Below are 19,813 nucleotides of genomic sequence, written 5' to 3' on the forward strand. Positions count from 1 at the left end.
GAGGCAAGCACAGCAGTATCCAAACTGGAGGTGTCTCAGAGATGCCTGTTATTTTCCAATATAATTCAGGAGTTCCCAATATAGCATTAGAATGGTGACCAGTCTTTTAAAACCTAGTTATAATGCTGATATTTCCTTTGAGTAGACAGAGGGTAAGAGTATATATTGAAACAAAAGTTATGGATCAGTTTGAAGTGCATTGATCTGTCAAGGAAACAGTGCTGTGTGATTTCATTAGCCAGTCTGGACTTGGATCTGTCACATGGCCCTCCATGACTTAACATCCAGCAATACCACTGAAACTGACTTCCAAACTAAAACACAAACCAAAACAAAGTAATGAGATTCCTCTCCAAGTTGAAACATACTCAGACACAATTCTATTTCTAGTTTTGAGAAGTGAGATTTCTTTTGAGGGTCACAAAAACCACTGCTTACTGCAGTTGAGTTCTCATCTGTTTTATTCCTTGAGCAATAGATGACATTCAGGCCCAAATTCCAAACCTCTTTTTTAAGCAGCTTTACCTTTTTCCTAACTTAACTAATTCTTCATCAGTCTTGGAAACAACAATTTGAAACGTTTATTTCGGAAAAGCACATCTGAAAGCGATACAATCTAGAAAGAATAAATACAATCAATCTCAAAAAAAATATTAAAATGCAGCATGAAACTTCCAAAGACTTTAGGTGGATACAGCTTTTTTTTTTGTTTGTTTGTTTGTTTGTTGGGTTTTTTTTTTTTGGGTTTTCTTGTTTTGTTTTGTTTTTAATTGCTTAGATATCCAAGAACTAAACTTCTAATCATTGCCTGGACCGGGAGAAATAAAAGGTGACACTTTCTCTCCTGAATAATTAAGAGATCTATCAAACAACTTAGATTAGAAATAAATGTGGCTTAGAGAGATTTCATTGACCAAAATGCTATATATGCTGTATAAAGCTGTATTAGGAGAAGAGTATTCTGGAGACTCTTGATCGCTACCAGAGAGACTGAGCGTGCATTCGGAAAGGTGGGCATCCTCTAGTAGAAGATACCAAGAAATATTGAGACTGATAAGAAGAAGGCGGCACTAGAGAAATGTGCAATCACCCCGGGCTGCGACAGCCCAGGGGAACAGAATCCCATCCACAGCCTGTAACATCTCCTTTCTCCCTGCGCCGACAGCCGGGACGCGGTGGAAGCAGCGCGGTGCCGTCCCAGACGCGTGTCCCCGCCTCACCCCTCCGGGCCCCGCTGCCGCAGCGCCGTCCCTGGGCAGGCAGGGCAGGCAGGTGCGTCCCCTGCCCCGAGGGCTGGCAGGGGCCACCAGAGGGAAGGGTGCCGTGGAATAACCCGTTGCTCCGCCGCCAGCCCGTCCCTCGGCGGGCCCGGGCGGCCGCAGCCCCTGGGGCTCCGAGCCCGGGCGCGCTCTGCCCCCGAGCCCGCTCGGCGCTGTCCCCGGCGGCGGCGCGGCGAGGCCCGGCCCGCTCGGCCCCCAGCGGCCGCGGCGGGGAGCGCTGCAGCCCGGCCGCCTCCCCCGCCTCCCCCCGCGCCGCGCCGAGCCGAGCGAGCCGCTATTTTTAGCAAATCCTCCCCGCGTCGCCACGGGCGGCGATCGCAGCGCGCAGCCCCGCGCCAGCTGCCGCCGCCGCCCCGCCCGCCCGCCGCGCACGGCACAGGCTCGCCCCGCCGGCGCGATGGCCACCTAATCGCCACCTAATCGCCACCTAATCGCCACCTAATCGCCGCCTCGCCGCCGCCTCATCGCCGCCGCTGCCGCAACTTTTCCTGCCCGCGCCGCGCCGCTCCTTCCCCCGTCGCTCCGGTGGAAGATGGCAGTTGGGGGAAGCGCTGGAAGTTGCAGCCCGCGAGCCAAGAGATAAGGCGGAGGAGCGGGAAGGTGAGTGGCACCGGCCGGCTGCCCCTCCGCTCCGCCTCGCCCGGCTGCGGCGGGCAGCGAGTGCGGGGCCGGCCGGTCCCGCCACCCGGACGTTGTCCTCGACCTGCCGGGGCGGTATTTTTGGGACCTTCGGGGAGGTTTCGGGAAGTTGGACCGTGTAAGGGCAGGCAAGGTGGCGGGGGAGGGAGGACACAACCGCCCCTGGCAAGTTTTACTTCGCGGGAGGGTGAGTGGAAGAGCAGTTCTCCGAGCGCTTGCCCTGCCAGACGAGTGGTGGGTTTCTGGGTCCGAGGGGATCCTCTGCGACCCCCGCGTCCTGCGGGGCCGTGGCCGAGTCGCGGGTGCCGGCCGGGGAACGGCTGCTGGAGCTCAGCGGGCGGTGCCAGCTCCCCGCTGTCGGCTAGGACCGCGGAGCTCCGGAGGGCGCCGGGGGAGCTGCCCCGTGGCGGCCGAACAGGTGGGCGACGCCGGGGTGCGCCCTCCTCGGGCACCGCCGCCGGGCCGGTGTCGGAGTGCCCGGAGCAGGCGGCAGCCGGAGGGCGGGTGCGTCCTGTCCCGTGCCGCCCCGTCCCGTCCCGTCCCGTCCCGTCCCGTCCCGTCCCGTTCCCGAGCCGGGTGGGTGGTCAGAATTTTGTATAATTGTGTTTACGGTGCCAAAGCGGTGTGTGCATCCCGGCCGGCAGCTTCCCGGTTGGCAGCGCAGGGCATGAGGAAGGTAGTTTCCAGCAAAGGTACAGTTGTTTTGACTAATTTAAAATGTCTGAGTTTTGATATGAAATGGAACATAATAGCAATCAGTAATCATTCATGCTTATCACTCTTATAGAAAAAAAGCATGTATTATTCGTAATGCACAAAATGCGTCTTCATCTTTTAATATCTACCCCGAGCCCACAGTAGTTTATATTTTCAAGTGCTCTGATGAGGTCTAAACCCACTGTTAAACAACATGGGAGTTTAAGTGTAGACAAATATTTAAAACAAGTTGATCTTTGAAGAAGAAGTAGTTAGGTGGATTGTGGAGGCCTTTTGACATATGAAAATGCATGAATGTGCATTTTTGATGCAAAAGTTGTTGAGATTTGCTGTCACAAACGGCACGGAACAATCACTGACACAGGAACCGAGGAATTTTAAACGTTTGTCTTTCAACATTGTCAGCTTTAGTTTCTTGACATTTTGTTTTCTGTGACAGAAGAATAGTTTTGTGACAGTTATTCAGGATTTAATTTGCAAGCTTACAAAGGCCTGTAGCTATGATGAGAACTCATGAACAAAAAAGGAAGGTATTTCACGTTTAGGTTTTTCAAATGTCCTGTTCTACTCAAATGTCTTGTCCTACTCCAATCTTCTCTCCCCACACACCTAGCTCTGCAACAGCATCCCTGTATTTTTTGAAGTTATCTTGTTGCTCAGTGTCCCTAAATTTTCTCTCATGTTCAATACATTTCTGTATCAGTGGCCCCAGCTTATATGTGTTTTGTACCAGGAACACCTACTTTGTTCAGAAAGAGATGCCAGCTTGTTCTCTGTCATAACACCAGAGCAGTCTTGGAAGGCAATTCCATCCCTTCATACACTTAAGTTGCATTGTTATTTGTGTAAAATAGCTATGTCTCAACTGTATAGAACTTTCTATCATGAATGATGCAAATAATATGCTAGTTTAAGACCTCTTTTTCATTGTCATGGTAAAGATGTGATCCAAAACACTGGAAATAAACATGTCATGGCTCCAGAGAAAAGCTGCAGTCAGTCATGTTTGTGTACCACTGGTGCAAGTTTCTTCATATTAATATTGAAATAGCTGTCTTTTTAACAAAAATGTCAGTTCAGAATTCCAAAAAAGAGAAAAGCATGCCATTATACTTCTTGGTGACCTACTTGATGCAAACACAGCACCGTAGTTAAGCCTACCCAAAGCACTGGTCTCAGTGTCAAATTCCTCTGTAAGTCTGTGTAAATGTGTAATACACTCAGATGTTTTGAATCTGACTTTAAAATGTTAGTTTTGAAAACAGTAGTGTTTGGTTTTCCATTAAATTGCTTTTCCACAAATGAAGCTTGGTCTTCATGACTAAATGGGAACAGTAATTTGTAAGCTGCTGTGTATCTTCAGTTCACCAGCATCTTCCTGCTCCCAGAGCAGTTTAAAAACAAAAGTGAAATAGTGTCTTCACTGCTGGAAGTCGGTACATGCTTCATTTAGAGCAGTTATTCCTATTAGAATTTATTTCTGTGGGAAAAAAAAAAAGATAATACTATAATTAAGTGGCATATGTATTTTCTAATTTCTTGACAAAAATAACATTAAGAAGAGATTCAGTTATAAAAATTATTTACTTTCTAAAAAGTATGTAAACTGGAAAGCAACTTTCAGTTCTTCATCTCACTACCTGAAATAGCTCCATTGAACTTGCTGTTAGAAACATTACTGGCATACTGAAAATATGTATCAAATTTAAGTTTGCCTGTCCTGAAAATTGTATGAGTACTGGTATGAATTGCCATGAATGCTGATGGTACTTAAATCTAGTTGCAGTAGTTAGTTTCTTAGTATACAGCTAATGGTTAGTAGGTGAAATGTAGCTTTGAAAATAATCAAATCCTGTTGTGGATGAACAACTATAATCAATGAAAAATGGCAAAAGAGTTGGGATGTACTCTAATCAACTCCAAATTGGTAAATTAAGCACATATTCACCAGAGTGTTTGTAATATTGTTGTTTTATATTCATCAGTATTCAGACTAGCTAATTTAAAGCTACTTAGGGTATGTGTGTTGAAACTGCAATAGAAAGTATTGTGGCTTGCAGCATACTCATAGCTGAACCATAGCTGAGAGAGCATATTGCATCACAGGAGTGAGGCTTTTTCCCTTTTACAAGAGTTCTGGGCCAGATTTGTTGAGGATTGTATGCTGTGTCCTATAAGCATGCTGTTTACATGAACTTTCCATATAAATTCAAATTAAAGGAATGAGTATTCATCAGAGATTTCCAGTCTCCTCAAAAGTAAGAAAATGTTTTTTAAGTTGCTGCAATTAAGTAGAAGGTACATAATACATCTCTTGAGTTAAATTAAAGAGAGCTCTCATGTAAAGACAGAACATTAGGCTATTCTATGATAAAACAAATTTGTCATGCTTCAAAGTTTAGTAATGATTTCCAGATAAATAGGCAGAGAATGTTGCATTGCTGAGTCACTTAATGTTATATTGTTTGTTGAAACTGATAGATGAGTAAGGCAATTTAGAGCTAACATTACTTGATTAAATCACCTTTAATTTTTTCCTTTTGGTTTTGAGTTTTTAAACTAGGATGATCATACACGACCAAAGAATTTTTTCCTTACTCAAGGTAACTTGTAATGAATGCGTTGTGTTGTGAACATCCGTGTGTGCTGGGTAAGACTGCGCTAGTGTTGAATTTATTGTTACAACTTCAATAATAAATTACAAAGTTTATTTGTGCTGCTAATCTATAGATTCATCTTCAAGCAGCTAAAAAATTATAGTCAAATAGTGCTTAGCTGCTGCTCAAAACTGTTTCAATACTTTGAGGCCAGCTTAGACCTTTCCTGTGAGGATATACCCACACTTCTCTATACTTCTCCATTTTTGTACAATATATAGTTGTATAACTCTCTGCCAAAGAAGTTTGTCAATGCAAAAAGTTAACATGAGTTCAAAAAAAGATTTGGACAAATTCCTAGATAAAAAAAGAAAAAAAAAACCAAAAACAAAACAACCAAACAACCAAAGGCTAGAAAGCAGAGACATAATGCTTCTGAATCAGAATGTCTCTAACCAGCAAATATTCCGGAGGCTTCAGAGTGTTTCAAGAAGGTACCATTCTCATGGTTGCATTGCTCTTCCTCACTGTTCCTTATGCTGTTGGGCATCTAGGGAAAAAGTGTTGCATTATGAACGGGTCTTTGGTTTGGTTACATTTTACTGTTCATGCATTCTTACCCAGTCAAGGTGGACAAGGTAATAAGTAATTTAGATGTTCCTTTATGGGGAAAAGTTATTACACAACATTCAAGCAGATGTTTACTTGAATTAATTAGCATTAACTCAATGTATGATGTTGATTTTGAGAGGGAAGCAAATATTTGTTCTTATTTTCTAGTAATTTATTGTTAATGTTATTTTTCAATATCATGTTAACATTGGTCATTCACAAATCATGATACATTGTTGAAGTTTGTTTATGATATGTAGCAACTATCAGGATAGTTTGTTTTAAATCTATTGCATAACTATTAAACTATTTTTGTTTAAGAAAATGAAGTGATTTTCAGTCAAAGTAGCTAAGAAGCACCAGTAAGAAGATGACTCCTTACAACATGTCTTTTATTTGTTCCCAGTTCCACAGTTTTGGAGTTGAAGACGCTGGATTCTCTATCTCTTCATTTGATTTCTGCTATGAGACACTCAGTCTTTTAGCTCATTTCTGTTCAAGATACAGAGTGCTCCTTCTCTAGAATGGATAACCCTCACTTTTGGGGTTTTATTCAGACTTGAGTCTGGTTTTCTGGTTTAGTCTGAGCATGCATGAACCTCTACTGTCATGTTCACTGAGTCCAGCTTTTGTTTCCATGTTCTATTAACCGGCAAGAGAGGCGAAAAACTGGTCTGAAGAGTATTTTGAAAAGGTGATGTCCAGTGCACAAGAGAAATTTGCAGCCCTGAAGGATGCCAATCTTATGTGCATACAAGATATGTGAACACTTGAGCCTGAACTTACTCATAAAGGAAGTGGTGTTGCACAGTGCCTCTGGGTGCCTCAGCCTTTCACAGCACCAAAGATCTTCCATTTGCAGCTGCCTTTTCATTGCAGCTGTGTCACCCTTCACCAAAGCTTCTAGGGCAGTGTTTGCCTTCCTGTCCTCATGCTCTTGGTCTCATACTGTTATTCTCCTGACCTTGTACCTCCATACTGTGCTGCCACTGTTATGTCACAGAAGTGATTGACACTGCTGTAAGAGTCAAGCCCTTTCTCCAGCCTTCTTGAACAGTTTTTTGCAGCTTATAGTTTGCATTAGGAGGAAGACAAGTAGTTGCCCAGTGTTCCCTAATAATATATGCAAAACTTAACAGCCAGTTAGTTTGCAACACCAGCCTCTGATCAAAAACTACTTCCTTTGGGGCTAATGGCATCATAAGGAGGCACAGGCATTAGGGAATTTGAACAGATCATGGGGAAATTTATGTAGTTTTTGTCAGAAAAGTAGTATGGAGAGGTCACCTGGGAGAGGATGCTTAATGGGGAGACCCTGGCAGTTCTCTTTTTGACTGGCCACTGGAGCTTTCCCTTTTTCCCTTTTCATTTTCTCCCTTTGCTTTTCCAGTTACCTTCCCCCTTTTTAATGTTTTTATCTCACTTGCTGCCTTCTTTTTCCCCTAAAGAAAGTTTTATTGTTGGCTTTGATGCTTGTCACCAGCTATAAACTCTGCAAGTAAATCGGGAAGGGACATAGAGATGTTTATATACTTGCAAGGAGAATTTAGGTAAATGTGTGAATAGATTGGTAGATTTATACCTATGTAAATAGAAGTTGTCTGATAACTTTCCTCATTTTACTTCTTGGTCGAAGAGAAGTTATACATCTGCTGAGTATTTATTTAGTATTATGAATTTACTCTTCTGGTTTATTTTCATGGGAGAATATCTCTATTCCACCAGATATCTCTGTTTCCTTCTCTGTATCCTTTTCAGTTTGAATTTAGATTTTTTTTTTCAGTAAATATGATCAGAATAATAGTCTGTGCCCACAGAATTTTCTCCATTGTGTTGCCAAAGGTCGTAATACTCCATCTCCTTTTTTGAAAAGCTTCAGTGATGTGTCCTAGGTTGTATTAAACTCAATCTGAAAATTTAATTTCCTGTTACTTTTTGTAATGCTCATGATTACACTAAATCACAGAAGTTGGAAGGGACCTGTTGGTCAAAATAGAGTCAACATTGAATTTAGACTGTGTTGTTCAGAGGTTAGTTCAATTCTAACCTTGGAGCCTGGAAAAGCTCCAAGGAAAGTAATTCCACAACTTCTCTGAATAATCATACCCAATACTTAGTTATCTTGCTATCACTTTTTCTTCTTTATGTTGAGTCATAACCTCCCAGTTTCAATTCATGAATATTTTCTGTCATTTTTGTGCCTTGCATGCCTGTGAAGAGCCTGGCTCCATCTTTTTGGTAAATCTCCTCCTAGGCACTGATAGACTGGTGTTAGGTCCCTGCTAAGCCTGCCTCCTCTTCAGGATGTGCAGGTCCAGCTCTCTCAGCTTTCAACAGGGCGAGTTCTCCAGCCCTTTCCTACTTTGACAAACTCTGGAGGAAACTTCATTCAGGAAGCTTCATTTGGAACACTGTGACTGGATGCAAAATTCCAAAGGAGGTCTAGTGCTTGAGTAAATTGAAACATTAAACTTCATCTGGGTAAATCTTCTAAATAACAAATAGCACCAAATTCTAACAATCCAGGAATGAGACATTAGGCAGAACTGTACTGTCTTGTAACCATAAAATTAATTCAAGCTATTGTAGGCTTTTAAGAAATTGTTATTGCAGCTCACATGAAAACAAAGTTAATTTGATATTTCTTCTCAGGAAAGTTCTTGAATCATGTTATTTTGGAGTAGGGAAATAATGTGATAGTGGAATTTTAGTTCAAAACACTTTCTATGCATTATTATATTTCCTTTATTGAAGCGTATGAAGAAAATTATATGACACAGACATGTTGTATGTCTAGGCATTTAATTATACAAAATTCTGATTACTAAAGTTTTTGACAGTTAACATTAAGTCTCCAGGGTACCTGACTATTGAACTAAACCTTGCTTTGACAAGAGGTAGGTGAACTGCAGGCAAGAATGTAAGATTTCCAAGGAAAAAATTTAACCAAATTCAAAATAGGAAATAAGCAGTATGCACATAGTAACTATTTGGCGCATAAAATGTATAAATTATTAATTTTTGTCACAGTTAAATAGCTCTTCAGTTGTCCATATATAGGTTAAAAATAAAGAAATGTGTGGACAGTATAAAATACATACAGTTGCCATTCCCATCTTTTGTGTTTCCCCTTTTGGCAGTCAATACAATCAACATTGATTAAAAAGTCATACTATTAGTTAAGCAGATTTTTGATATTTCATTTGGAGTTGAAGCTGTTTTACTTGGGATATAAAGAATTACTCTATATATTCTCTGAAAACATATTATAAATTGAAAGATCAGTGAGTTGAAATGGAAAATTATTTTCTATACCTGAAATACATCATAGTCCTCAAAAGTGGTTTAGGTCTGCCCTCCTGACTGCCATAATCAGCACCAGGGATCTAGCTGGAGGTTGCCATAGGATTCTTTTTGGTCTCAGTGTACTCAGTTTTCCTTCCATAAAAATCAGAGTGAGTAGGAAGCAGCAGGACACTGAAGTTGAATCTCATCTACAGGAACAGAGTAAAGACATTGTCAAGATGCAATCCTGTGGCAATCAGGACCACAGCCTACAAGAGTGAATAGTTCAGGAGGAGAATCCAAGCCAAGGTATGAATGAGAGAAAGGTATTTTCATTTGTAAATTGCATTTGTATGTTTAATTTATGGGTACCCACTGCAGTACCAGCCTAGCAGTCCCTTCCTCTTGCATGTGTACATTCTACGTGTGAAGGTGGACTGTCGGCAAAGAACACCAAGTACTGTTGAGCAGAGCGTAACAAAGAAAAGATAAGTAAAATCTTTTAGAGGTGCTAGCTCTCCTATTTCAAACATATAAGTCCCTTATGAGGACTGTGAATGAAGAAACCACCTAAGAGAAAATTCAACTGCTCTCAGTATACCCAGGTTGCTTTCTTAGAGGCTCTTGGAAGACTGTGAAGTGTTTATATTTGTTCTATGCCATCACATACACCTTGTCTTCCACTCCATCTGGCTATGTGTTTTCACCCCCCTCCAAAAAAAAAGAAATTCTGTTATGAAAATGTGGTTAAATATTGTTATCTTTTGAACAGTTGGAGCAAAAGTTCAAGGCTTCCTTTTGACTGGAAAGTTAAGTTAGTAAGTGGATTTTTTGGTGCAGAGGCTTTCTTCACAAAATAGTGAAAAGGGGGACATGTTTAATGTGATTAATGAGTGAGTAAGCCTAGGTTTTTGTAGCATTTTAGTGAGATACATGTGACTGGATCAGTATCAGCCTATTAATGTGACGAGACTTCCTTTAGGATTTCTGAGAGCTGATCAGCCATTCTTCTTCCTTGTGCTAATGCATGTCATTTATACTGATCCAGATTATGAAGAAAATACAGATTTCAAAAAAAGGTGAAAGGAAATGACATCTTTTAAAAATTTGCTGAGGGTGACACTAATATTGACAGTATTAGGACCTTGATTGAAGAGGTCAAGGATTTTACTTGTCTGTGAGGAGTTTTGCAATTGACTATAATGAGATCAGGATGTCACCTTTGCATGTGAAATTTTCACCTCTTTGAAGGGCTGTTTATTGTTTGTTGTTGAGACAGATCAGATTAAGAGGAGAGCCCTTGTGAAAGCCCTGTTCAAGGCTGAGATCTACTGAAGATATGCATGGAAGACTGTAGTATACTCATTTCCTTCCTAGCCAGAGCAGAAATGGTATGAAGCATGGAATCTGGGATTGGAGCTAGCAGCAGTGGGTTGTTCTTTGATTCACTAGCACAAACCATAGAAGCTGATTCAATTTAGACAAGCAGCCAAAGCAGTGGAGGAGCTAGAAAAGTGTATAAAAGATCATCCCTGATTATTCTTTCCTGCCATCTTTTCCAAATTACCTTTAAATAAATTTAGCAGATTTTGGCATGCACTCTGGGTACATTTTCTCTACATCAAACTGTCTGCATGCTTCTATTCCCTCCATCACTAGTTTTCCTTAGTGATGCCTAAATATAAGTTTGTAGCTTCTTCAGTATACTCTGATTAAATGCAAACAGAGCGTGCTGGTATGCGTAGGAGATTTTTCTGGGTGTCTGGCAAATGAAATCATTTTTCTTTAGGCCACAGAGTAGCAACTGAGCTGCTTCCACAATTTCACTGCAGTTTTTATGGGGAATCTGTATACAATGCCTGTGAGAACCCTCTGGAAGGGTTTTGTTGGATTGACTTTGTAGTGACAAATTGACTGGCATTTCTGACACAGCTTTACTTGTACTTATCCTCAGAATGGTCATCCATACTTCTGAAGAGAGTTGCTGGGATGTTGGTTGCCTGTGGAGTCTGTATGCATCATTTTTCCTCACTCTTTTTATTTCTGTGGAGTGTTTGTATTGCTGTTTTTGTAAAAAGAGACTGAGCTGGGAGAGACAGCAGGAGACACAACTGAGAGTCTTTTTCAGTTGACATTTGGACCATAATTTAGGTTTTATGCATAGAAATGTCAGCTCAAAAGACACTTCTGTGTAGATAATGAAGCAACATAATAAATCCATTATCATGCTAAGACAAAAAAGATGGATTTTTTTCAGTGATTTCAGTCTAAGTATTTCAGGAGAGAGAATTTAAAAATGCTTTTTTTTTATTTTATTTTAAGGCAATAAATGTAATCAAAACAAATTAAAAGTAAGCCACACTTTAAAAAGGTTTTAAAATCTGCTTGCTTACTCTGATTGAGGATGATTATCTTGCATAAAACTGATTAACTATGTGATATGTAACCTAAAGTAGTTTTCTTAAAATATCATAGGATTGCCTCAACTTTAGGTTGCCATTGCTGTGTTATGTATATGGTCATTTTATATTACTCACCTCTGTGAAAAATAACACTATATAGCTTCCTGCTCCAAGTATGTTGAAATCAATATGATGAAAATACCAACATCTGTCGTTTATGGTATGTGAATGAGAAGAGTGAATTCCAGAGTGAATGGGAAATACACAGATAGGCAAGGCCAGAACTTAGGTCTAATAAATGTATCTTTTTTTGTTCATAATTGGGTTTGAAGTTCAACATCATAACAGGATGTGGACTATGTGCTAAACACACATAAAGCAAAGCAAAGACAATTATTTTTCACCCTTAAAGCAGTTACTGTACATCGGTGCAATGATCCGTCAGATTTTCGTATGCAGGCTGTTATCGTCTTGTCTAGAGACTTTTCCCAGTAATGTTGCTGCTTCAGTTAGGCAAAGGAATAATTAACTATACTGATCTTAATGGAACTGTTATTGCTGACACACATCAAGGGAAAAAAAATCTGACTTGCGTCAGGTTGAAAATGTGTTAGCTATTGGCTCAGTCTAATTATACTGAATTAAATCTAATTGCATATCGTCATCCAGGCCCCAGAATTTTAATAGTAATTGAATTCTTGTAAAGTTATAAGGGTGATTTAAAAAATAATGAAAATTCTGTGGTACTTTCTCTGTAAAATTGAAATTTCTGGAAAAAACAAATACTGCTTAAAGAAAATTACCATTTTGGTGAGGAAGTTTTTGTCGGAGACCACTAATTAAATATAGGGGATTAACGTGAATAATAAATGTATTCCTCAAGTTTTTTTCACCTGTTTTATTTTAATATCTATTTTAATAATTTATTATGTAATACTGAATGAGAGACGTTTCATCATTTGTCATGAAGGTACTACTAACAATATTTCTGTTTTAAATGATGACTACTACAGCTGAATTCTCTACATTTACCCCAGTACAGAATAGTGCTGGCATTACTAGAAGTAGAAATGTAGATACAATTTTTGTAGTAGATAAGTGAAGAAACAATCCTCTCGGAATGAGGATTTCACTTGGTTCTGTCCATTTTGCATCTGGTTAATTGTTTAAAGTGAAAGTAATGCTGTAATGCATATTGCAGTTGGTACTTGAAAGCAGTTATGTTGCATTCTGCATCAGTCATTAAAAATTGCATTGATTAGATAATAAAACCAGTGCTGCTAGAAGAAATAGAGGGTAGGTTAAGCATGGAAAAAAAAAAGTCTTTTTTAAAACTTGCAATAGATGAGGAGACTCTTTAGTTTAGTAACTGCAATTTTATTCAATGCTGTGGTTCTCATTTCCTAATAGTAATAAATTGGAATTCTGTTATTTCAGTTTACATTGATTTTTCTTTTGCAATGCATCTGAAAATTAATAGAAGATTTGCCTATTTTATTACAGTTCTGCAAAAAAAGGAGGAGAAATAAAAATTGCATGCGAGGATAAAGCTAGTAAAATCTTGATGTTTTAAATGGAAGTATTTCTGAGAAGCAAGTGGAAGCTTTGGAGTTGGACATAAAGGCTAACACAGGCAACTGGATTAGGCAAGTTCATCTTGGCTGATGACAGCTAGAATTACTGTCTCTAATAGAAAATTATCACTGGAGAGCAATGGCAAGTGAATATGTAATCAAAGAACTCTCTATCTCCATCCTGCCTGTCATACCAACACCTTTGGTACCATAGAAGAAAACATCCCTTTCACATAGCTATGAGATGTATCATGAGTGAGAAAAATACTGAAAGAGCTAATAAAGACAGTCTCAAAGTGAAAAATAAGAAACCCAAACAAAAAAAAAATCACATTTTTGTTATTTGAATACCCATATTTCAACTGTGCTGGAAATGTATACAATATACAGACTTGAATAATTTATGCTTGGATAGACAATTGTATCAAATAATAGCAAAGCCTGATTGTTTAATGCTTTTTTTGAAGTCCCACTCTATTTTGATACTGAGTTCCTGATTAGGAGGAGTAATTTTTCATGTTCCAATGGAAATAAATCAGTTTCAATATTATAATAGAATTTATTTACTATTGAGTGCATAATTCCTGGAACAAGAAAGCATCAACAGGACAGCCCTCTATTCTGTGTTACGTTGTAAAATCTGCCATTTTGTTATAGAATGGGGTGTGTTTTCCCTTTTCCTCTTATTACTGGCCCACAGAAGATAATTGCAGATTTTGTGTATAAACCTTGGGGACAGTTTGGATAACTGAATTGAAGAAAGAAGCTGAAAGAAAGAAGGCTCATTCAACACTTCACTTTTTGGAATAGTGAATTAGAGAGAAGCTGTGCCCTTACAGAACCAATAAGAGAGACCTAAACGCTTCATTCCTCTCTACAATAATTTCAATCTGCTGTTTCAGCAGCATGATTCATGCAGAAAGAATGTTTATTTCTTATTCAGATTCCAGTAACCCTCTAGTTACTGTGTCCAGTGGGCATAAATTCTATTTAGGTAAAGTGGAGTACTGTGACCATGTTTAAGACATAAAATTCTATGCATGGTTGTTCATAAAGACTGGAATTCATTTTCCTGCATGGAGAAATGTTAGGTGCCACTCTAAAATTATGGATCTGAGTTTATTTGTGGGGAAATTGCTCTTGATTGTAACGCCAAGTAGGAACTTGTGTACAACTTTATATCCTCTAGATGCTCAGGCTTACATCCCAAGTTATGACAGCTTCCTGTAGGCTCATCAAGATGGCTAAACATTTTTAAGCATGCAAGCTGCTGGCTATATTGTCCAACAATCCAATTAATTTTCTATTTATTTTCTTTCCTCTTCTGTGCCCAGAGAACACAGCTGGCTGGTTTATTGGCCTGGTGACTATGAAGCCATGGGTGATCACAATGGTATTACCCATACACAATAAGGGGACAACACTGGTACAAGACCTTCCAATGCATGATGGTGCTTCCTTTCATGAGCAAGGATGTTCTTCCTTACATTTTTTTCCCACAGCTTTTTCCCACTCCCTGTGGCAGCCTGAGTTCCAGTCATTCTCATAGCTTTGAACAGAAAATCCTCTACCAACCACAGACAGCCAGTATAGACAAGTCTTAGCTTGTTTTTTTTTTCCTTTGGATGGCCTGAATGATGCAGAATTTTGGATTACAGGCCTCTTAGTGATGCAGAATCGAGGGGCAAAGGCAGAAGGAAAAAAAAAGCAAAAAAAAAAAGCTCTTCTTTTCATGAGACAATTCCTGCTATGCTCGGCACCCAAATCACAAAAATCGGCTGGGTAAGTGGATTCTTTCCAGCTGCAAAACATGCAACAACCACCATTCAGCCTGCAACTTCTAGTGCTTCTTTTATAATTTTTATGGAACTCCAGTTACAGGGCAGGTGAATGTCTTTTTGTAGCTTTTGCTGGCAGGAAGGAGATGACAACCAGAGAAACCCCGTCTTGACAGACTGAAAACAGCAAAGCTTGAGCAGCACCCTGCCACTGCTCAGCATGCAAGTGATTACTAGCTCATGGCACACAATTCTGGACAGACAAATATAAAATATGGAGATAATGAGAGGCATGAGTGTCCTCTCAAGTGTCTTCCATACTTGGTGCTCCATCCTTCACCTTTTATTTATGAAGGACGCTTAAGCAGCATGAGTATGTGCTCCTAGCATGGACAGTCAGCAGTTTTTGCCAGGTCCTGCCCATGTTACACATTCAAAACCAGCTTAGGTTTCCTATTTAATCCTCAAGCCTCTGTTTCTCCAGGGCAATAACTTCCCACATGAGTATGATCCTTTTCCCACTCATGACCAGGAGAATAGGTCTAAACATTGTCTGAGGAGTTTAAAATATGGGGAAGTGAGCAGGTGTTAAGAGACAGTAGTTGTGATGTTTGGCTTTTCAGACTGAAATACACACTGGATAGGAGATCTAGAGAGAAAAATAATTTAAAGCAACTTGATAATGCTCCATGTTTATTGTGTTTATTTCTAGACTGAACTGGATAAGTGGCTCAAAACACTCAAGTTCCCTGCTTCACCCTGGAGTGGACACTTGAAACAAACAGTTGTGTCCTCTATTTGTTCATTACAATGCTGCTTCACTTGATAATCCGTCCCAGTCATAGCCAGGACAGAGCTGACATAGCAACACCAGGAGTAGGATGGCTGTGTTCGGTCTGAAATCAAGCCTGGATGTCCTGCAGTGTAGGTTTCCAGTTTTTTTTTTTCCTTTTTTAAGTAGCTAAGCATCCACTGAGCAATGGACAACAGTTTGAGTAGAAAACAAGAATGTTGGGAGAACTGGAGTCTGTAGGGCTGTGCTCTAGAGACCATGGTGGTACCTGAGTACAGGACATAGTTGCCTCTCTTGCATGGTGCAATTACAAGTCATTATTCGTAGGCACACAGTTTGTGGTAAATGGCAATGGGGCTGCAGTTAAGCCTCATCCCCTATGGGCTACAGCTGTGAAAAGCAGGCGAACAGTATTGAAAGCAATGAGCCATGGAGTGCCTAGGTGCACTGACCGATCCCAGGAGGGAACAGAGGGCACACAAGTGCAATGCATCAACATGAGGGGTATCAAAGGTTGGGCTAAAGAACAAGAAGGACAGCTGGTTACAGCCTTTTGAAGTGGTGTGCTGTACTGTGTATGGGTGGATGCTTGAAGTCTTCTGGTGAGGTATGGTGATACTCTGTATATCATGGCCATCTCAACTGTGATGTATGCTGCTACAGTTATTTTCTTCTTATCTTGAAGCTGGGGAAAGCTTGTGTCTTCTCCTCCTGTTGGATACAGGTAGTACCATAGATCTGAATTCCCCTAATTCTCAAGGCTGGCAATTGGGTATATGTAGTGTGTTATATCTGGCTTTTTATCCTGCTGAATCAGATTAAGTTACTTTTACATGTATCTAGCCTAAAATTTTGTCATCTCTGAGATGATTGTCATGTAAGAACAAGTTTGGGAGTGATGAGTGGAAAGGGACTGTTCTGACTTCTTCAGGTGTCAACTTCCATGTTTTTACTGCTTGGTCAGGTTCTCTAGGAGATATCTGAAAGAATATGTGTCCTCTATGCAGAACATATCTATCTTTTTCCTTCAGTTTCTTTTTTGTCCAACCAATAAAAATTAGTAGCTGTAGATGCAAACCTTATCTAGTTTTTCCTTGGTATCTTAGGAGAAATCAGTCTGATGGCTCTGTGAATTTGTTTCTAGGCTGTGCCTCTGGTATGGGTGTGGAAGAATGTCCTGAGGCAGGAAGAGGTTATCTGAAAGTAATTCTGATGCTTCACTGAAGATGACTCTAGGATACATTACTAGGGTTTGTGGCGGCCTCTCCATGTTCTTCATAGAAGGGGCAGGTGTTACATGAACTGCTCACAATTTCTGGATATGGAACTTTTATAAACTTCAATTTAGAATGTTTCCTTCTCCTGGAACACTTGACATTATTCAGGATCCTGATGTATGACCATGAAATCTTACTGTTCGCAGAATTATAAATCCACGTGTGACCTTCCAAATGTGGTCACACATGGCTCCCAGATGTCCCCTTGCTATATTGTCTGCAGTACCCAGACCTATGCCAAGGGATTTCCTTTAGAAATTAATTGGTTTTTTTCTCATTTTCATACATAACCTTTGGTAGAGGCTTGCTAAAGGGGGAGGGGGTGGTGAAGTATGATGGTTTGGCAATGCAGCAACAAACCTTTTAAATCTTGTTCCTCGGTTGTCTTTTTCTAGAAAGTTGTCTTTTAAGTGATATGTATTTCTTCTCGAATTGAGTATTTGAGAAATTAGGGGAACACCAAGTATGTGACGAGTGTTACGAAAAGTCTCACATCCATGAGAACATCAGTGAAGGACTTTTTAATATCACTATGCTTCTCTGTAGCTCCAAAGGGATGGACACTGCTGCCTTGAAGAGATCACTTATTTTCTTTGTTCAGAGTTGTCATAACAAGTAATCCTTTCTCCTGTGGCATTTATGGATCCCTTCTGTCAGCTCTCATTTAGATTTGATACACCATCAAATGTTGATATGCAGGTTATGATATGAAAAATGACCATAATTTAGCCACTAAAAATGGCATAGATAAGTGACAGCACAAAGCTTTCTCAGCTTAAGTCAGACTTATGCATCTAGGTAATTTGAAACTCTTCTTAAAAGTTTTCTTACTTTTATAAGAGAAAATTCGCCTGCAGTTGTTAGGAAATTAACAGTAAGCATATAACCAGATTAAAAAGAAAACTGCTGCTTTACCTCTTTCCTCCAAGTCAACATCTAATTTTCTAATTTCTAATGAATGTTTTTTCCAAAATACAACTTTTGTCTTTCAAATTCCTCTAACTACCTGTTTTAGAAAGTATCTTTCTCCCAAGTAATTTCTTCTTTGTGCTGTTGTTTCTTGAAAGGATTGTAAAAGAACTCATGCTGTGGTCACAGTCTCCTAGAACAATTTCCACCCATTTTGCCTTTATAGCACAGTTATTTTTCTGATGAGTTGTTGAACCAAGCTGCATTACTTTTTCAGTATTTGTGGCTCAAATACTCATAGAGATTTCACTTTTCCTCTTGGGTGCTCCACAAGGCCATGAAGACTTTTTTTTTCCTCACAATTAGTAAAGCCAGTATTTTCTGTAGAACTATTTAAATATGTGTAGTTTTGAATACTGCATCTTTTTCACTTGATTTATAAAATCACAGATTTATAAAGTGCTTAGGGTTGGAAAGGACCTTGATGATCATCTGTTCCAACCTCCCTGCCATGGGCAAGGACTCCTTCCACTAGACCAGGTTGCTCAGAGCCCCATCCAGCCAGGCCTTGAACACTTCCAGGGTTTGTATGTACAGAACTTAATTTCTTCTCTGCACAATTTATGTTCATGTATTTTTGCATTTGTTTTAAATGCTCACATAGATGGAAGGTGTCATACACCTAGCACCAGCAAATGGTATGCAGTAAGCAAGTTATAGTCAGTAACTAAATTTCTTATATACTGTGAGTTGATGTTGTCATAAAAAAATGGCATATAAGCATATATTCTGAAATTTGATCCTTTAAAATTTCAACTTGATAGTTTAAGATCTCAGTCTTGTTGAAGTAGCACAAAGACTAACAGCAGCACAAACTACAGTCTGGTGCCTTTCAAAATACCTGTGGCAGATACTAGACCAGCTTTCTGTAGAACTGTACCTGCCAAAATCTGAAGATGCCTACCCTGCTGGTTTTGATCTATTCCTGTCAGTTTTATTATAGTGGCATTCTTTTAAGACTTACTCAGCGACTTCAGTTTTTTTAAAATATAGAGAGATTAAATGCATTTTCTCTAATAATCTTGGTAGAAAGTGAGTGCTCAAAGCAAAGATTGCACTGTTTGAGAATTTTATCTGTTTTTTTAAACTCCAACTGTCTGTTAAAGAGACCAATGATGACACATATCTAGATGGAAAGTTCTTAGATTTACTTTTTGAATTTCAGTTTTCTTTTATGCTTTTTCTTTTAGTTTAAGTGACAAATGTGACTCATGTGAGATGAAAGAATCCTTTTAATATTCCTATGGTTTGGCAACAGTAGTAGTCAAGGAGAAAAAAACCACAGGTAGGGCAAGGCAAATCTTAATGTTTCATCACAGCAATGGGCTATGTTGAAGTGAGAGGATTTTTTAAAAATCGGATTAACAGATTGGCAGCTGGGAAGCACATCTAAAGGAGACCATCTTAGTTGTATTATTAGCAAATAAATAGCTGGACAGATATCTGAAAATGTATTACAGAAAAAAAATATGTGAATACACAGATTTACTCTTTTGCCATAGATGGACATAAGTTGACATTGATAACCTGGCAAAATATTAGTGGTTGAAACAGATTAGAGAAGCCTAGATAGCAAGTGGTGCTGGATGAATGCCTGGGACACTCAACAGTTTGGATACATATCATCTATGAATGAAAATGTGCCAGTAAAGAGGAATTAGGGAAAGTTGTTAAAGCATGACCTGAGGAACAAAATTATTAAAATTAATTTATTGTGTATAACACTGAAATTCTTTCTCCTTTTGAGAAAGCAGTGCTGTAGCTTTAAACGCCACTTATCAGGATTAAGGTTTTACTCTGGCCGGAAATAATAAAATAGGAAACAGTAATAGTATATATTTTTCATCAAAGCAGCTGCTGTAGTCTGTAATGCACTTTCCTTGGCAGATG

General features: G+C 39.5%; 1 protein-coding gene across 5 annotated transcripts in view; it reads left to right on the forward strand.

The window, feature by feature from the left end:
• Positions 1-1,712: 1,712 nt before the first annotated feature.
• The window catches only part of HDAC9 (histone deacetylase 9), a 459,669-nt gene continuing 441,568 nt past the window's right edge, over positions 1,713-19,813 (forward strand). For 2 of the 5 annotated variants that reach the window (XM_038129893.1, XM_038129906.1), the window contains exon 1: positions 1,713-1,880. The gene's annotated coding sequence lies outside the window, so the exon portion shown is untranslated. The other 3 variants (XM_038129895.1, XM_038129897.1, XM_038129896.1) reach the window with 3 other exon arrangements.

Source organism: Motacilla alba, chromosome 2 (genome assembly GCF_015832195.1).
Source record: "Motacilla alba alba isolate MOTALB_02 chromosome 2, Motacilla_alba_V1.0_pri, whole genome shotgun sequence".
In the NCBI taxonomy this organism is placed as follows: domain Eukaryota; kingdom Metazoa; phylum Chordata; class Aves; order Passeriformes; family Motacillidae; genus Motacilla; species Motacilla alba.